This window comes from Dendropsophus ebraccatus, chromosome 6 (genome assembly GCF_027789765.1).
Source record: "Dendropsophus ebraccatus isolate aDenEbr1 chromosome 6, aDenEbr1.pat, whole genome shotgun sequence".
NCBI lineage: Eukaryota > Metazoa > Chordata > Amphibia > Anura > Hylidae > Dendropsophus > Dendropsophus ebraccatus.
In genome coordinates, this window is record NC_091459.1 from 61,494,801 (window position 1) to 61,511,251 (window position 16,451).

At 42.4% G+C, this 16,451-nt stretch overlaps 1 protein-coding gene across 4 annotated transcripts in view; it reads right to left on the reverse strand.

Annotated features, from left to right (window-relative positions):
* The window catches only part of TAB2 (TGF-beta activated kinase 1 (MAP3K7) binding protein 2), a 111,379-nt gene that overhangs the window by 53,493 nt on the left and 41,435 nt on the right, over positions 1-16,451 (reverse strand). For 3 of the 4 annotated variants that reach the window (XR_011363655.1, XM_069975051.1, XM_069975053.1), the window contains exon 2: positions 6,505-6,551. The gene's annotated coding sequence lies outside the window, so the exon portion shown is untranslated. Of the gene's footprint in view, positions 1-6,504; positions 6,552-8,144; positions 8,216-16,451 lie in introns of all 4 variants that reach the window. The other variant, XM_069975052.1, reaches the window with a different exon arrangement.

Below are 16,451 nucleotides of genomic sequence, written 5' to 3' on the forward strand. Positions count from 1 at the left end.
CTTACCTCACTACACTGTGCAAACAAACATAACATTACACAGGCCGTTAGAGGTCCGATCAATATTGCAAACTAGCGCCCATCTGCTAGATCAACAGTCGTTTGCTGGGACTATGACATGGCTCAAAATCGTTTGGCAAGGGCTGTACGGACATTGTTAGCAATATAAAGTGCTAACTGTTTAGGCAATCGTCAGCTGTTGGCCCACTGTTGCTATTGCACATAGCGATGCGTGGTCGGCGGCCAATAGGGCCCTTAAAGATTGTAAACACTGTGCTTTAAGAACCATGTATAAACATGCTTTACATACAAGTAATCAATGCTAACCCTTAGAGAACCGGTCCAATAAAAATTTTTTGCGGTTTTATTTTTTCCTCCTTGTGCTTAAAAGGCCATAGCACTTGCATTTTTCACCTAGAAACCCACGAGCCCTTTTATTTTATTTTATTTTTTTTGGGGGGGGGGGGGGGCTGGGGGGGGGGTTGTTTTTACGCCGTTCGCCCTGGGGTAAAAAACTGTCTTGTTATATATGTTTCTCAAGTCGTTACAATTATAACGATATGTAACATGTATAACTTTTCTTATTTGATTGCTTTTAAAAGATTCAAACTATTTTTAACAAATATGTGTTCCTTAAAATCACTCTATTACCATGCTTAAAACGCTTTTATCCTTTGGTGTTTATGGGGCTGTGTGAGGTGTCATTTTTTTGTGCCATGATGTGTACTTTCTATCGGTACCTTGATTGCGCATATGCGACTTTTTGATCGCTTTTAACCCCTTGCCTCTTCAGCCTGTTTTGGCCTTAATGCCCGGGGCAAATTTTTCAAATCTGACCAGTCTCTCTTTATGTAGTTATAGCTCTGCGATGCTTTTAACTACCGCGGTTATTCTGAGATTGTTTTTTCGTGACATATTCCTCTTTATGTTAGTGGTATACTTTGGTTGATACATTCAGTAGTTTTTTGTAAAAAAACACAACATGCGCGCAAAAATTTGAAAAATTTACATTTCTTTACATTCAAAATTCTCTTTTTCTGAGAAAAATAGTTATGTCACATGAACTAATTATTAATGCAACATCTACAACATGTCTACTTTATGGTGAAGTCATTTGGTGAACGTCCTTTTACTTCTTAGGATGTTAGAGGGCTTTGAAATTTTGCAGCGATTTTTCAAATTTTCAGGAAAATTTCAAATTCAGATTTTATTAGGGACCAGTTCAGTTCTGAAGTGGATTTGTAAGGGCCTGTATGTTAGTTACCCCCATAAATCCCTCCACTGCACAAACTGCACCCCATAAAGTATTCAAAGTAACATTTCAAAAGTTTATTAACCCTTTAGGTGTTTCGCAGAAATTTAAGCAAGTTGGAGGGTAAATAAAAAAATTTAATTTTTTTGGCAGATATTGCATTTTAATCCATTTTTCCCTCTAACACAGCAAATACTAACTGAAAAATGAAACTCAATATTTATTCTCCATATTCCAATGTTTCTAGAAATCCCCCATATGTGGCCGCAGTGCGTCACCTGACTCAACCACAGGCCGCAGACATAACAGAAGCCTTGTGTATTTTTGGGGTCTTTTCTTATTTCAGTTTTTTTATAGCCATTATACCATGTGACAGAGGTCTTGCGGTGCCAAAATATTTGTGTAACACAAGTTGACGTTCCCATCGGTACCATTCTGGGGGACATGTGACACCCTGATAATTTTTCATTAAGTTTTTTTATGAGGTGGTCCGAATAAAAAAACACAATTTAGCACCAGTTGTTCTCCATTTTTTGTACGCCTTTTACTATACATCACATATGACATGTTATCCATATTTGTCAGGTCAGTACAATTACATTGATATCTATTTTATATAGTTTTTGTTATAGTTTATGGCATTTATACTATATATACTGTTTGAGTCTTACATATTGTAAGACCTGTACTATTTAAATTTTTTCGCCAATGGAGTTATGTGAGGGCTTTTTTTTGCGGCATAAGCTGATGTTTTTAGTGGTACACCTTTTGGGTACAGATATCTTTTTTTCTATATATTTTAGAGGGCGGGATTAACAAAAAAATATGTGATTTTGGTTAGTTTTTTTGTTTGTTTGTTTTTTTATGGCATTAATCAGGCGGTATAATTAAAGTAACGGGTTAATAGACGGAGTCATTACGGACGTGGCGATACCAAATATGTGTATCTTATTTATAGGGGATCATTTATAAAGGGGGATAGGGAATGTGTATATATTTATTTAAATTATTTATTTATGTATTTATTTTACTATTTAATTTATTAGTTTTATTAATTAATTTGTGTGTGTGTTTTGTGTTTTTTTTTTATAGTTTACAGGTGTATATACAGTATAATGCATTACAGCACATGATGAGTGCTGTAATGCATTACACTGTATATTGTATGAATGAGCAGCCAGTGTATCACACTGACTGCTCATTCAAACGATCAGACCCCTGATCGTGCAGGGGCCTGATCGTTGTATAGCATAGTAACCCAGACGCCATGGGAAGCGTCTGGGTTACCATGGTAACCCCCAAAGCCGATCTGTGCAGCACGGGGGGGGGGGAAGGGTGCGGGGGAGAACGGTGGGTGAGCAGCACACTGGGAGGGTGAGCAACACGGGAAGGGAGAGCACAGGAGGGGACGGAGCATGGGGGCGGCATCTATGGGGTTAACTGTCCAGGGAGGAGCGCGGCTCCCCTCCGGGCAGAGGTAGCAGGAGGATGCTGTGTGACACAGCCTCCTCCTGCTGCCCGATCTCACTTAGGGAAAGAGGGGGGGAGGCAGGGAAAGGATGACGTTTGGGAAACGTCATGTTGCATTAACCACCTGCTTTACATGATGTTTCCCAAACGTCATTTTGCGGCAAGGGGTTAAGAGATCCGCCCACTAGACCACCAGGGAAGGGCTGCAATAAGTATTCAGTATTCGACAGCTGCATCTGAATACTTAATTAGCGGGCACGGCGATCGGACCGTGCCCGCTAATAGCCGCGGGCACGGGCTACATATAGCACCCAGGATCACGGCGGTTCAGAGCAAGATCGGCACGCGACCGTGCTCTGAACTCTCCTAGCGACCGCTGGACATACAGGTACGCGGAGGGGTTAAAGGAGAAGTCCGGCGAAAATTTTTATTAAAGTTATGTATTGCCCCCCAAAAGTTATACAAATGACCAGTACACACTTATTACAGGAAATGCTTAGAAAGTGCTTTTTCCCTGCACTTAGGCCCCCTTCACACGTCCGGAAAAACCGGACGGATTTCCGGACGCATAGACTTTCATTGGACACGGACACCCTTCCGGAATTTTCCGGAAGGGTGTCCGTTCCGGAAAATAGGACCGGATTTTTTAGAACCGGTCCTATTTTCGTCCGGAAATCCGGCCCGGACGCCCCCATAGGAGTCTATGGGAGCGCTCGGGCCCCGGACGCTTTCCTGATGCACATCAGGAAAGCGTCCGGAGTTCCACTCACCCTCCGCCTCTGCCCCGGCCTCCTGCTACCTCTTCCGCATCCTTGTCTGCAGGTACCCCCCGCGGCCACTCGCGGCACCCATACAACCCCCCCCCCCCCCCCCCCCCCCCCGGAAGTACAACTCCCACCATGCCCTGCTGACAGGCCTTGATGGGAGTTGTAGTTCTGCAGCCTGTGGCCATCCAGGTTGCAGAAGTACAACTCCCACCATGCCCTGCTGACAGGCCATGATGGGAGTTGTAGTTCTGCTGCCTGTGGCCATCCAGGTTGCAGAAGTACAACTCCCACCATGTCCTGCAACCTGGGTGACCACAGACTGCAGAAGTACAACTTCCATCATGACCTGTCAGCCAAGCATGATGGGAGTTGTAATTCTGCAAGCTGTGACCATCCAGTTTGCAGAAATACATGTCCTATTTTTCTTCTCATCAGGAAATCCTGAAGGTTTTTCCTGATGGTTTCCTGATGGTAAAAACGGATTACTGTCAGGAAATCCTGATACTATCCTGATGACATTTAAGGCCTCCTGATCAGGATTTCCTGACAGTAAAAACTGACACAGACGTGTGAATGGGGCCTTACTACTGCATAAAATGGTGATGCCAAGACCCCACTCCTAGAGCTGTGCGGGCTGTGGCTGCTGGAGAGGATGATGGCAGAGGGATGCTCAATGTCCCTCCAGTGCCCTGTGTCCCTCAGTGTCCCCCTGCCATCACCCTCTCCAGCAGCCACAGCCCACACAGCTCTGGATTCGCATCATGACATCACCATGTTATCCAGGAAGTGAAGCCTTGATGCAGTAGTAAGTGCAGGGAAAAAAGCACTTTATGTGCATTTCCTGTAATAAGTGTATATTGGGGATTTGTATAACTTTTGGGGGGCAATACAATACTTTAATGACAATTTTTCGCTGGACTTTTCCTTTAACGCTACCATCTTTCTAATGTAAACTACACTAACTCAAGGTTTACTTTCGGTGCATCCTCAATGTAAGTGTTGACTGCTTACAAAAATGTCTGCATTACGCTTATACAATACTGCTGGAGGGAGTTTCTGCCAATACTTGCTCGCATTTACATTGAGAATATAAAATGTGCCTTGGGGAGAAGTTTTGCTTCTTTTCTTAGATCGAGTTACTTCTGGTGGATTCCAGAATCTGCTGGCTACAATAAAGCAATGGCTTTATGTCTGATGTATTATAAGCCGCTCCGAAGAAACCCTACAATATCTGTACTGCCATAATTGAGAAACACAGAAACTGCACTGAAGACCTGAAGAAAGTAACGTGTCTGTGGAGTCTGAAAAAATGTACCAAATCCAGCTTTTATATGAATTTTATAAATGTTCCTCATTAATATATTTTATGTTGTAGCGATCTAAGGCCCTTATTTAAACCAGAAAAACACTCTCACATACATTTAATTATACAAAAGGTAAAGCACTTCCTCTATATATTAGTGTTAGTAAAAAGCGTTGGCCCTATTAGATAAGGATGGTCGGGGAAAAGTTAACAGTCACTATTTGGCAGTTTGTTTCTGCATTGTCCATTATGTGTATGGGGGCGGGGGGGGGGGGGGGGCGGCTTCTATGCTCTTCTCTTTCTGGATGCCTATATATGAGCAGCAGTGTAATATGAAGATATCATGTGTAATATAGAGAAGGAGGATGAGTAAGAAGCAAGTAGTGTAGCAGTAAAGTCAGTCCTAAACACCACTCAGCCAGTCAGTGACTGAGGCAGGATAGATCTGCAGTCAATGACTGGCTGTGCAGGGAGTTCCTCTGGGGCCTCAATGTTTTGAGAGTGCAGACACCAACTCTAGGCCTATGTATGACTTCTATATGACAGGTATCTGGTATTCTTAGCAGTTTTCATTTTTGTATGGTAGGGAAGTACGATGCACTGAAATAGATACTATTGATATTACAGTCAATAAAAGGTTTTGGTACCAGGATTTTCGATACTTTATGTTAAGCTGCCTAAGAGTGCAGCTCAACAAAGTATAGTGCAGAGAACACAGCGGGCAGCTAGCTTAGCGACAGCCATGTTCTCTGTATAGAAATATTACAAAACTACAACCCCCGTCATAACGATAGCTGAAATAGGATAATTTTAACCACAATTATTTAAAAAAATGTAAACTTTATTTTTAAAAAAAAGGTCATAAAATAAAGAAAGAGCTCCATAAATTGGTAACACTGTAATAATGTAGGTCTGAAGAAAAGTGATAACATTTCAGGTTTATTATATTCACTGTCTAGGGGGCTTTATACATTATATTTCTACTGTTTTTTTGTTTTTATTTAATCGAAATAAACAAGTTAGTATCGGTATCAAACTTAAAAATTCTGGTATTGTGACATCCCTAATGTATGGTGAATATTTAGTTAAAACGTAAAAGCAGAAAAATACCACCTGGTCCATCTAAGACTAGTTTTCAGTTCTTCAGGACATGGTGGCTGGAGACACGCTGCACCCACTGCACACACAAATAGGATAATTTGCTTTATATTTTTGACTTATTCACCAAGTCCCCTCAGGATCAAGTAGGACATTAGGAAGAAGCTGCTGTGCCAGATCTACTTTACACCAGTGTGATAAATAACGTAACTGGTGTCTGATTGGCCATTTATGAAGAAGCTGGAGTAGGTCCCTGATAAAATTCAGGAGTCTGAGCTGCGGCTTACCAACTCCACAGCCCTGGTATTCCAGCCCACAGAAAAAACTGATGATTTAGCATACAGTCATGAAGAAAACTAGGGAAATTAATATCACAATTTGATATACATATGAGTTTATACTGTTAAACAACAAGGTAACAGTAATCCAAGTTATTTCCTTTTTACAAAATTTTCTATATAAAAAGTCCTAATAGGGGAAATCTCATGAAGCTTAGTTGCCAAAGAGCAGACATTGTTTAAACAACTCGGCAGTTGTACAAGTAGTTTGGGAATGAAGCCAAACATATAACAAATAAACATTTCACACCAATAATATTTAGGTTGCAGGAGTTACCTCAAGAGCCCTTGTAGACTTTTAGATCTGTGCCTTCACTGCATTTTCTGCAATAAGGTAAAAAGAAAAAACACCACATTATTAAATAAATGTAAAATACATTGAATAGGACCCAATTTAAGAAACCTAATTTAAGACACAAACCTTCTGTACCTAAGAACATGCATTAAAAGGACATGCATTAAAAGTTGTTGTTACTTAAAGGGGTACTCTAGTGGGAAAAAAAAATTTCAGACCGACTGGGAGAGTTAGAGAGTTGTATTTTACTTAAAAATCTTAAGTCTTCCAGTACTTATCAGCTGCTGTATGCCCTTCTAAAAATGGTGTTTCCTTCCAGTTTGATACAGTGCTCTCTGCTGCCATCTCTGTCCATTTCAGGAAATGTCCACAGTGGAGCAGAGGGCACTGTGTTAGACTGGAAAGAATATACCACTTCCTGCAGGACATACATAATTTCATTAGTAACTTGCTCCAGATAAATCTTATAGCTACATAGCCAGATTCATATCTTCGGGTACGACAAGGACATCACAGGTCCAAACATGGTCTACCTGTCATCATCACATAAGAGGGATCTTCTGTTCTGAAGGTCTGGGACATTGGGACACCAATTCCTGGCATATGAGACACTATAAGATACAGTATGAATTATGAAGGGCTCGGGTCTGTATAGTCACCTGTGAAAGACCACTATATAAAAAAAAATAATAATAATAATAATATTCTTCTCACCTGTGACCCCTTCCCGGCAGCTGTACATCTCCAGTCCTGTTCATGGCGCAGGCAGCGTGAGGCACATTGACTGCGCAGAAGGTCCCCGAAGCTTTCCCGGGCAGCCGAGCGTGTCATCGGAGAAGCTGTAAGACGCTCGGCTGTCGGGAGAGCTCCATAAGAATGCCAGAGGCGCCAGAAGTTTCTGAAGCCTCTGTCATTCTCCCAAAACTCTCACGGAAACCAAGCGTCTCCAAGCTTCTCAAATGAGACTCTCTGCTGCCTGGGAAAGCTTTGGCAACCTCTAGTGCAGGCAGTGTGCATCACACTGCTTGCACCTGGAATGGGACTGGAGATGCGCGGCTGCCGGTGAGGTGAAGCAGAGATGTGAGATGAAGTAGTTAGCATGTATTTTCAAGAAAACCTATTTAAAAGAAGCACTCATGTTTTGTTTTTTCAAGTGGCCACCACCAGCTGGTGCAACTGCAGGGCCCACATGACACAGTCTCTGACCTACTCCACCATACTACTGCTTTGGGAGGGACCGGAAGTCAATGCTCGATCACACGCAGAACATGGGCTTTGATCTGTCCAAAGTAGCAGTAAAATGCAGCTGGTTAGAGACCGGGACACGGGGACAGTACAGCATCCTGTAGGGATAATATTGTGCCGGGACAATGGATGGGAGCAGATGAGTAATTGCTGCAACCTGGAGTGATATATATTTTAAGTGCTTCTTTAACCCCTTCACCTCAGCAAAAACTTTTAAAATAAGGTATTTGTAGTAGGCTCTCAAGAAGTCAAGAAGTACAACAGTCAGAAAGAGCTACAAGAGACTAAATTTCTTTCTATGTAGAGGACTGGAGTGTTTTCAGGGTTTTGTACAGATCACACAGGGTCCCAGAAGCATAAAATGAAGCTGCCCTCACCTGGTGCCCAGCAGAGCAGTTCATCTTGGCACAGGTAAAGAGCAGTACAGGACATGTAGTATTACACAGTTCTATAGAGAGGAGATAAAAGACAGCCAACCAGTGCATGCAGTTTGCCAACACTGGGATTTTACCAGTAAAATGGAAAAAAATGCGCTGCGGAATAAAAGCGCTATGGAATCTGCTGGCGCATAATAATAATAATAATAATAATAATAATAATAATAATAATAATAATAATAATAATAATAATAATAATAATAATAATAATAATAATAATAATAATAATAATAATAATAATAATAATAATAATAATAATAATAATAATAATAATAATAATAATAATAATTATTATTATTATTACATTGTATGTTGAAAAATTTTTATCTTGAGGCCCTTGTAACTTGAGGGATCACTGTATATAATATTAAATATATAATAAATGTTAAATTTCTTTTGTTAATGTTTGTGTGAATTCTTTAAGGAAAAATAAGACACATCCTGAAAATAAGACTGTATGCATCTTTGGGAGCAAAAATTAAAGGAGAAGTCCGGCGAAAATTATTTTTTTATATGTTATTACTGATGGAAAGTTATACAATTTTCGAATGTACATTAATTATGGGAAATGCTCCTATACTGCTTTTTCCCTTAATTTAGTGTACCAGGAAGTGTTAGAATTCTCTCAGAAGCAGTGACGTCACGACGAAAGGTGTAATTCCTATGGAGTGTCCAGCAGGGGGCGCACTATATATAGAAGTCAATGAGTACCATTGACTTCTATATATAGTGCGCCCCTGCTGGACACTCCATTGGAATTACAATGGATGTGTATGTAATGTAATATACAGTGTTTTTGATTGAATACATTTATGAAATACTTTGGGGAGCAAGTGTCCTTGCTCCCCAAAGTATTCCATAAATGTAAGCAATCAGTACATCACAGTAAGCCCGCCGCCCGCCGCTACCGAACGCCCGCCACTGCCGCCGCTGTGGACTACTCTCAACTACTACTCTCCCCACCTGCTCATAGCATGTGCAGGTGATGGGAGAGTAGTAGCCGGGTTATATGGCTGAGATCGCCGCCGCGATGCCGCGCAGGGGAGCCGCTCATCACTGCAGCTATCATCCCCCTCCTGCTGCTTCCTTACTCTATGTGATAGCTGACTTCCTGCCCGGCCGCCGCTCTCCGTTCACACGTGCCGGCGGCCGGGCAGGAAGTCAGCTATCACATAGAGTAAGGAAGCAACAGGAGGGGGGAGCGGAGGGGGATGAGAGCTGCAGTGATGAGCGGCTCCCTCTGCGCGGCATCGCGGCGGCGATCTCAGCCATATAACCCGGCTACTACTCTCCCATCACCTGCTATGAGCAGTTGGGGAGAATAGTAGTGGAGAGTAGTCCACAGCGGCGGGCGGCGGGCTTACTGTGATGTACTGATTGCTTACATTTATGGAATACTTTGGGGAGCAAGGACACTTGCTCCCCAAAGTATTTCATAAATGTATTCAATCAAAAACACTGTATATTACATTACATACACATCCATTGTAATTCCAATGGAGTGTCCAGCAGGGGCGCACTATATATAGAAGTCAATGGTACTCATTGACTTATATATATAGTGCGCCCCCTGCTGGACACTCCATAGGAATTTCACCTTTCGTCGTGACGTCACTGCTTCTGAGAGAATTCTAACACTTCCTGGTACACTAAATTAAGGGAAATAGCAGTATAGGAGCATTTCCCATAATTAATGTACATTAGAAAATTGTATAACTTTCCATCAGTAATAACATATAAAAAAATAATTTTCGCCGGACTTCTCCTTTAACCCCTTAAGGTCAAAGCCTATTTTCGTTTTTGCGCTTTTGCTTATTCCATTTTAAGTTTAAAAGTCCATAGCGCTTTCATTTTTTCACCTAGAGACGTATATGAGCGCTTATTTTTTGCGAAACCAATTGTACTTTGCAATGACAGGCATTATTTTTCCATAACATATGCTGCGAAACCGGAAAAAAATCATTTGCGCTGTCAAATTGAAAAAAAAAAAAAAACGAATTTGTTTTGATTTCGGGGAGTTTTGCATTTACGCCGACCGTCCTATGGTAAAACTGACTTGTTATGCATGTTCCTCAAGTCGTTATGATTACTATGATATATAACATGTATAACTTATATTGTATCGGATGGCCTGTAAAAAATTCAAACCCTTGTTAACAAATATACGTTCCTTAAAATCGCTCCATTCCCAGGCTTATAGCGCTTTTATCCTTTGGTCTATGGGGCTGTGTGAGGTGTCAGTTTTTGCGCCATGATGTGTTCTTTCTATCGGTACCTTGATTGCGCATATACGACTTTTTGATCGTTTTTTATTACATTTTTTCTGGATTTGATGCGACCAAAAATGCACAATTTTGCGCTGACGCCGTTTACCGTGCGAGATCAGGAATGTGATTAATTAATAGTTCGGGCAATTACGCGCGCGGCGATACTAAATATGTTTATTTATTTATATTTATAAAATGGGAAAAGGGGGGTGATTTGGACTTTTATTAGGGGAGGGGATTTTTTATTAATGAAAACACTTTTTTACTTTTTTTTTTACTGTAACTAGAAGCCCCCCTGGGGGACTTGTATATACAAAGCACTGATCTCTCATAGAGATCAATGCTGTGTATATACACAGCAAAGATCGATTAGATCGGTTATAGATTACTATGGCCTGCTGCAGGCCATAGCAATCTATTGCCGAGCCGGAATCAGCGTCATTCCGACGCTGAGGCCCGGCACGGGCAGAAGAATGGATCTCCCCCCCCCGCGATCGCATCGCGGGGGGGAGATCCGTCCCACTAGACACCAGGGACGTGAGGTCTGAAGCCTCTAAGTGCAGCTGTCAGGTTTGACAGCTGCACTTAGAGGCTTAATTAGTCGGCGCGGCAACGGGACCCGCGCCGGCTAATAGAGGCACTGCCCGGCTGCACGGGACCCCGCTCTGAACACCCAGAGCGGCACCATGACGTATCAGATACGTCATGGGTCGCTAAGGGGTTAATATAGGACAGTCTTATTTTCTGGGAAACATTATATAGATAGAAAGATATACACACACACACACACACATTAAAAGGACAACTCCAGCCAAAAGTATTTTTAACATGTTATTACTTAAGTTAGACAAATTCCTAATGTACATTAATTATGGGAAATGCACATCACAAATGAGGTGTAATTCAGATGGCGCATCCAGCAGGGGGCGAACTATAAGTAGAAGTCTAGGGAACTGTATTGTCAATGGAAGTGTATGTAACGTAGTGTTAGGGTGGTTACAGGACACTATCCTTTATTCATGGAATATTTTGGGTAACAAGAACCACTTGCTCCCCAAATAGACGGCACCGAGCAGGGAGGAAGAGAGGTGCCTGTGCATCTAACTACCTCCCTGCTCGGTGCTGTGGGAAACATACAGATTGTACTACTCCTCCCATCATGTGCTCATAGTATGAGCACATGATGGGGAGTAGTACCAGGGCCGATCCCCATCACCTTTACTAAAAGCTGTTGAGTACCCTTGCTATACACCAGCTCTAACTTGGGATGCAGCATGCACAGTATATCCTTAAAGGGGTTGTTCACCAATTTTTTTTTTCTTTCAAATCAACTGGTGCCATAAAGTGCCAGAGATTTGTAATTCACTTCTATTAAAAAATCTTAAGTCTTCCAGTACTTATCAGCTGATGTGTGCCCTGCAGGAAGTGGTGTTTTCTTTCCTGTCTGACACAGTGCTCTCTGTTGCCTCCTCTGTCCATGTCAGGAACTGTCCAGAGCCGCAGCAAATCCCCATAAAAAAACCTCTCCTGCTCTCCAGACTGGAAATAATACAATTTCCTGTTGGGCATACAGCAGCTGATAAGTACTGGAAGGCTTGAGATTTTATAATAGAAGTAAATAACAAATCTCTGGCACTTTATGGCAGCAGTTGATTTTGAAGAAAAAATTTTTTGGTGTACAACCCCTTTAGGAAATTTAACAGAGACAGACTCCGAAAGGGATAGTAAATGTAAAAACGGTTTATGATTATTTTTTTTTGATTAGAGCCAGAGTACCCCTTTAATTTGAGTTACTGTATATGTGTGTGTGTTCCTACTGCCGATTTCCTGTGCAGTAGGAATGTATTTATACTTTCCTGCTGTAAAGGGGATTTTAAGTGCATGGGGGGGGAAGGGATACATGATTCAGTATGATCAGCCCCACACAGAGAAGCTGGGGACAATGACAGGCAGCCTCTATCACACAGCTGCCTGTCATTTACCCCTTAAATGCCACAATCTACGCCTGAGCGGTGTAGTACAGCAGTGACTTCTCCCGCTGTACTGCGCATGTGCAGCATAGTAAAGATGTCGGCGTCGCAGACGTGCAATGCCGGCCCCCCAGCTTACTTTAGCATGCGGTGCTTTCCAACACGCCCAGCGTGATTACAGCGCCGGAAGTCGCCTAGGACCGTGACTAGAAGACCAGCCACACGCCCACCGTGACTACTTAGCTGGTAATTTGCATACAGCGCGGGAGATTGTTAAACTAACTTTGCGGTCTATATGTACAGGGGACGCAGGCTATAGGGGTATGTTTGGGAAGCGTGCTGGGTGATGTACCAGCATGCTTCCTTAGCTTTATGGCCAATTTTAGCATGATTGGCTCCCTTTAAAGAGCGAAGAACATTACTTCAATGTGACCTGGACATCTGTGTATCAATTAATTTTGGTCATGAAGGGGTTAAGGCTGGAATTTGACCAAACTAGTAAGTTCTACAGTAGAATATTCAGGCTCATCCAGTAGAAGTTCCATCTAGAGGCACATTTCTTTTTAAGGCTACGTTCACACAGAGCAAAAAGGAGCGGATTATGCAAGGAAATATTTCCGCCTGAAATCAACTGACGCTGAATTCCGAGCAGAATATAAGCAGAATGTAAGCAGAATCCCTGCGTATTCTGCTAGGAAAGTGTTCAGCTCATAATCAGCTCTTGACAAATTCAGCGCGGAATACTCGAGGAATCCGCGCTGAATCCGCATGCATTCAGCGCTGAAATTCAGTGAGTATTTGGTGAGTAAACTAGACTATACCAGAACATATACTAGAATCCTCCCCCCCCCCCTTTTCCCCATTTCCGCGCTGATTCAGCGAGTAATTTCCGCTTGTATTCCGCGCTGAATACGCTTGTATTCCGCGCTGAAACAGAAAATCAGAGCCCCATTGATTTGTATAGGCTTCCGCTAGCGGAAGAATGAACATGTTCATTCTTCTGGCGGAAAGCGGATTAGTTCAGTGCAGAAATTTCACTGTGTGAACTGCAGAGCAGAATTCCATTCAACACAATGGAAATTAGCTCTGCACCTATTTTAACGGCTGAAATTTCAGCGCTGATTCAGCGCAGAAATTCAGCTGCTTTTGCTCAGTGGGAACGAGCCCTAAAGCAGCATTTTATTATTTACATACATAGTTATATTACATAAAAACATATCTGCAAATACATTGATTTGCTTAAAGCGCAACTATAAAATATTTTGACCATTCAGTTTTAGTTAGCTTAGGTCATGATAAGACTTTTTGCAATATACATTAAAGGGGTAGTGCAGCGGTAAAGAATTATTCACAGAACAACACACATTACAATGTTATGTCTGTGAATGGCCCGCTTCCCCGTGTCCCACCACCCACACCCATGTACCCGGAAGTGTGGTGCGCTATACATACCTGTCACGTGCCGACTCGTCTCCGATCTTCAGTCAGCGACGTCGTCTTCGGACGGCCGGGCCGAAACCCTCAGAGCGTCCTGAGTGCCGGCTGCCCTCTTCAGCGTCATCAGATGCTCAGCCGCGACTGGCTGAGCACAGTTTGGCTCAGCCAATCGCGGCTGAGCAGCTGATGACGCGGCCGCGTCATCGGCTGCTCAGCCGCGGCAGAGGGCAGCCGGCACTCAGGACAGACGGAGGGATTCGGCCAAAGACGACATCGCAGACTGAAGATCGGAGACGAGTCGGCACGTGACAGGTATGTATAGCGCACCACACTACCAGGTACAGGGTGGGGGTGGTGGGACACGGGGAAGGGGGCCATTCAGACATAACATACATTACAAAGTTGTATAACTTTGTAATGTGTGTTATACTATACATTATACACCACATGCTGATATAAGTTACTGTATAAGTTACAGTTTAGCTAACATTTAGCTGTTTATAAATGTTTAATTTGTTTTACATATTCAGAATAAAAAAAAAAAAAAATCATAATTTTTGGGGTGTAGAACCGATTGTTTGCATTTCAATGATTTCTTATGGGACAATTTGCTTTTCTTTAAGAGTGATTTGGATTACAAGCATGGTCCCAGACGAATTATGCTCATAAACAAAGGCACCACTTGTATATATACCCATTTAAAGCCACGCTTTAACTATTAGAAAAGTTAAATATTTAAGGCAATTCGTAATCTGCAGGCCTAACAGAGCTGATGCTGGACTCTCTACTGACTTTGTATCAGTAACTGCAGGGCTGCCCATGGCCTAGTCTTCTTTCAAAATCATTTACAGCAAGCCACATGTACATAGACAGCAATGGCCAGGGCCTGTCCTACTTATATGAATCTGAAACATTACTGGGCACACTCTGATCTCTGAAAAGGTCATTTCACAGAGTGAGGCTGTGCTGTGAGCTTCATCTATTTCTCATTATCCACTGGTGCCATCTTTCACAGTCATGCTCTACAGATCACTTTACAGCAGCCTTCTACTTATCAGAGAGAGCAGGAAGTGTCAACTTACTTTTGAGCCTAGTGGTGAGAATAGAAACTGCAAGATGTCAGAATTTGAAACAAATTAAATGGAAAATTAGCACAAAAAAAAAACAAACAAGAAATTCCTGGATTATACCTAAAGTGACTCTGTACCCACAATCTGACCCCCCCCAAACCGCTTGTAGCTTAAGATAACTGCTTTTATTTCAAGATCTGTCCTAGGGTCCGTTTGGCAGGTGATGCAGTTATTGTCCTAAAAAACAACTTTTAAACTTGCAGCCCCATGCCCAACGGCCGGGGCTTAGAATATCTGTGCCCTAACTTTGCACCACCCTTCTGCCCCTCCTCCCCACCCCCTTCATCATTAGGAATGACACTGGAAAATTTTCTCCTGTCTGAACATTGCATAGGTGCCTTAACGATCGAGCCCATGTTCAGTATTCACACAGCTCACAGCTGATGAATAGGAGACAATCTGCCTGGAGCATTCCTAATGATAAGGAGGGCAGGGAGGAGGGACAGAGAGGTTGTGCCAGCCTAATGCATACACAATCTAAGCCCCGGCCGTTGGGCATGGGGCTGCAAGTTTAAAAGTTGTTTTTTAGGACAATAACTGCATCACCTGTTGAGCGGACCTCAGGACAGATCTTGGATTAAAAGCAGCTATCTGAAGGTACAAGCCTTTTGGGGGGGGGGGGGGGGGTAGATTGTGGGAACAGAGTCGCTTTAAACCCTTAAGGACGGAACCAATTTTCATTTTTGCACTCTTTTTTTCTCCTTGTGTTTAAAGGGCCATAGCGGTTGTATTTTTTCACCTACAGACCCACATGAGCCCTTATTTTCTTTTGCACCACTAACTGTACTATGCAATGACAGTTTTTTTTTCCATAAAATATGTTGCGAAACAGAAAAACATCTGCACAATGAAATTTTTTTAAATTCCCCCACAGAAGTCTATGAGATCAGTGTTTTTCATGGATTGCACGGATCTGACATCCATGCAATCAGTGAAAAACACGGATGTAATCAGTGTGATTTAAAAAGATTTACACAGATTTATGAAAAACATGGACAAGAATGCAAAACGGATGCTTTTTCACGATTACGGAGATAAATAGTGGACTTAATCCACGGACCTTGAAAATCACTGAACGTATGAATAAGACCTAAAAGCAACATGTGGGAGATGTCCTCTAACGTGGTTAGGGAGGGGGACACCAGGAGTGAGCATATACAGAAATTGCTGTATACACTAAGGCCGGCAGGATTCTGAGCGGAGTCCGTGGCAGGAATTCCACTCTGAATTTCCACCTGTTTTACTCAATGTGAACAGGCCCTTAGGTAGGATAAAACACTACCCATCCTCACCCCGCACAGGGGACCTCTCAACTGCTACCTACGATTCTCACCCTTGGTGCTGACAGCTGTGCGTCTATTATGCAAATATGAGTCTACTGCTATAATTTTCCAATAGTATCTATCGGGTTTAGGAGGCTATATAATGTGAAACATAGAGTGT